Below are 3,666 nucleotides of genomic sequence, written 5' to 3' on the forward strand. Positions count from 1 at the left end.
ATCAAAATACAATAACGAGAAAAATAAAAAATTAACGAGATACCACTATTATTTCACAGTTCAATTTTACTTAGTTTTCCCGGTTACAGTTTAATTCTTTTTTTCTCATATCAAAATATAATGCCGTAAAATATGAAAAATTAATGGAGTGTTAATTTAGCATGATTAAGTAATACAAAAATAAAAACTCTTAAAATACTGCGCATTTATTGCGCGGGATCTAAACTAGGAAGATATTAACTAACTAATTTCTATGTATTTCAAAACTATATATTTTTAAATGGATCAACAACTAATTGCTCGAACAAATATTAACAATACGATAAAATATCAAAACTAAAATAGATAAACCCGTGAATTTTACGGGTCACAAACCTAGTTAAACTTTATAAGTCAATAATTCTGTCAAATTGTAAAGGCGTTTGCGCTGTTCAGGGGAAAAAAGAAAGAAAACGTCGACAGCAGGGTTCGAACCTGCGCGGGCGAAGCCCAACAGATTTCAAGTCTGTCTCCTTAACCACTCGGACATATCGACCTTATTGATGTTGAAAACAAGTTACCTATATAAATCTTTATATTAAAGTGTTCCTCAACTACCATCATTACAAATCAAACAACCTGACAATGAAGTAAACTACTACGTTCAACTGGTTATTTACGTTCGTTTTGTTAAAATATTTCTTACAGAATAATACAAATGTAAACAACTACGTAGTTGAATAGGAGGGGTATGTATAGTATACCGTAGACTTAACCATCGAGCTCGTGTGTGGCTTCTTTAGTTACGTTATACTTGCGCATTTGATTAGAATGTGAACAAGAAGACTCAGTCAGTATTTTTGAGCCTTTGATATAAATAGTACTGTAGCTCATAAACAAGTACTTCAGGAGTAATACCGTCACGGCGACACCGTACCCACACGGCCACACAGTTTCATTATTTAAGCATTATATTATACGGAGTACTATATTACTATAAGACTATACTTAAAACATCTCCCGAATCCCGATCCTCTAAGAGCAAGCTATTTGAGAGGACAGAAGCTTGAATTGAGACGGTATACTCCAAGCATAGGTGAACCCTATAGAAGTGTAGGGGTATATTGGCTGCCCACCATTTACAAGACATTTACCACCCGATATCATCACACTTTCCGGATCTACTTGTTTTATGGTTCGAAACCCGTCACAACCAATTCTCACATTCATTTGAGAGCAATAACAATTATTGGTAATTGTCACATTCCAAACCGGCTTCTTCTTCACGTAGCTATTCATCTTGCTTTGGTCGATGCTCATATCCTTCAATGAACATTCTTCCCGTACCTAAGAAATAATTACAAAAATTGTATTGTTAGGGACTTCACTTTTTTCTTATTGAATTCAATCTACAAGATTTGCCTTCATATTTTTACTAGTTAAGCAAAAAAAACAAAAAAAGAAATAAATATAGGTTATACACTTATTCTTGTATGCATGTATTAGATCTCGACAAGAAAAATGTATGCACATTTACATGTTGAATGCAATTTATTAGAGCATAAAAATGCCATCATTTATCGAGGTAAAAAATGACAATTCATTAATTGTCTGATAGGCTGCTGATAAGTTAATTTCTCAGACCATTTATTTATACTTAGAACATAATAAAAATATTACTCCGTACAACATAACAAATAGATGAAGGCCGGTACGAAAATGATTTGACTTGGGTGTTAGATAACATGATATACTACAACCAATTCAAAACACGTAAAGGAAATGTGACAACTTTTCGATATTTTAAATTTAAATATATACAATCGGATTAACAACTCTTGTATACCCGTTATAAATAAGTTCCAAATTAGAATATTAGAACATACCTTGCGCAACAAGGCTGAAAAAGATGAGCGCATAGAGGAGATTTATCATGGTTACTAACCTACTATTGATATACAAATACTTTGTTTCTAAATAGCGGATAGATTTAGTAACTATTATAATTGTTCATGGTTTAATTTATACGTGGTACATATGTAGGTGGGTAGACAAAGAAGTGAATGATAATTTAATGAAAAACAAGTGTGGACCTTCATATTTATTCTTAGGACTACACTTGGCTCTCCTCGATTGCTAACTTGATCAGTCGACATGAATCGTATTTGTCGTAGCGGCCCTAGCTAATACAACTCTTAGGACTGTATTTAAGAAACTAAAAGAGAAAACAAATACTCTCTCTCATCCAAACTAAAGGTAACAGTTATTTTATCACACTTTCCGAGGCACGTTTTGCAACGTGAATATCGTTAGTTACACATTATTAAATAAGGTTATTAACAGAAATACTCCAAACTATAGGTGACCTTCTCAAAATAACCCAAACTTTAATTTAACTCACAATAAAACATATTATTAACCCCTTCTTCTCATACTGCGCTCGGTAACCGGCTACCTATTTAGCAAGTCACCTTCTCTCATAATCCATACAAACCCACCCATTAACCACCATACCCTTATCGTCACCACATTAAGAAAGCCACATACACCACCATCCACCCATAACTACCTACGCCCAACTTACGGACCACCTAAGCCCATTTCAGAACCATCCTAATGACTTTCTTGTTGTTCCGGTTCCAATCGAAGAACCACCAGGTGAACTATCGTGAACATGGTATAGCTAGTCCGGTTCCAATCTGAGAGGCCGCAGTGGTGAATTGTGGTCAACAATGGTGTAAATGCAAGGTAGGTGATGAGTATGGCAGGTAAATGGAGAATGATGGGGTGATGGTGGTTGGGTGGGTGATTTACTGGTTGTAAGGGGAAACACTTGGTTATTTAACCTGATTTTGCAGGATAAATTACCCGAGTATAATACAAGACGAGAATGTCAATAGTATGATTTACTATGAGTAAATTTAACGTTGGGAGTATTTTGAGAAGGTGACCATTAGTTCGGAATATTCATGTTAAATAACCCTATTAAATATTATAAAAATTTTGATATTCTTATAGCATTCATGACGATAAATTAAACAAAATCTCACATGAGTATATTTTGTCTTATAAATTAAGAATAATATCAAAGATTCCCTACGATCATGAACAATGTCAAAAAGCAAGTGTTACCTTTAGTTTGGATGGGAGGGAGTACTTAATATATGCATTAATTACATTAGTGAATGTGTAATTCGATAGTTCTTAATTCCAAAAATTAATACCAAATTTGGAAGATATTTAATGTGTAACACTCCCACTTACCAAGAAGCCTTAACTAGACCTTCCCCAGTAAGTAAGGGCGTTACCATCTTGGTTGCCCGAGGTAAGTATATCAAATAAACAATAGCATAACGTTTTATTAAATGTCTCTTATAGGTTATACAAATACGACGACTGATTACAACTCTGAAACAACCAAAGGAACTACTAAGCATAAGTGACAGCGGCAACAAGCTAGACAACATGATGACTCGGTTCCCCTTCCTGTCCTGCAAGCAACATATCAACCACCCCAAATGGATTACCACAGTTTTAAAAACATAAAATGGGGTCAGTCAACTGTTTAACCAAGATAAGAATACACAATACAAACAATGCAGCTGATTCAATTGCAATAACAATCTCCAACTCCACTAACAATCAATAACTAACTACACACCGGAATGTGTAGTTCTGCAAGATTAC

At 34.4% G+C, this 3,666-nt stretch overlaps 1 long non-coding RNA gene and 1 other non-coding gene across 2 annotated transcripts; both read right to left on the bottom strand.

The window, feature by feature from the left end:
- Positions 1 to 453: 453 nt before the first annotated feature.
- TRNAS-UGA (transfer RNA serine (anticodon UGA)) lies at positions 454 to 535 on the bottom strand. The gene has a single exon. It is a non-coding gene; the product is annotated as a tRNA-Ser (tRNA).
- Positions 536 to 813: 278 nt separating this feature from the next.
- LOC141598402 (uncharacterized) lies at positions 814 to 1,955 on the bottom strand. Its single transcript, XR_012523487.1, has 2 exons — positions 1,866 to 1,955; positions 814 to 1,326 (listed from the first exon to the last, which is right to left on the bottom strand). It is a non-coding gene; the product is annotated as an uncharacterized LOC141598402 (long non-coding RNA).
- Positions 1,956 to 3,666: the final 1,711 nt, after the last annotated feature.

The sequence above is a fragment of the Silene latifolia genome, chromosome 9, assembly GCF_048544455.1.
Source record: "Silene latifolia isolate original U9 population chromosome 9, ASM4854445v1, whole genome shotgun sequence".
Taxonomy (NCBI): Eukaryota; Viridiplantae; Streptophyta; class Magnoliopsida; order Caryophyllales; family Caryophyllaceae; genus Silene; species Silene latifolia.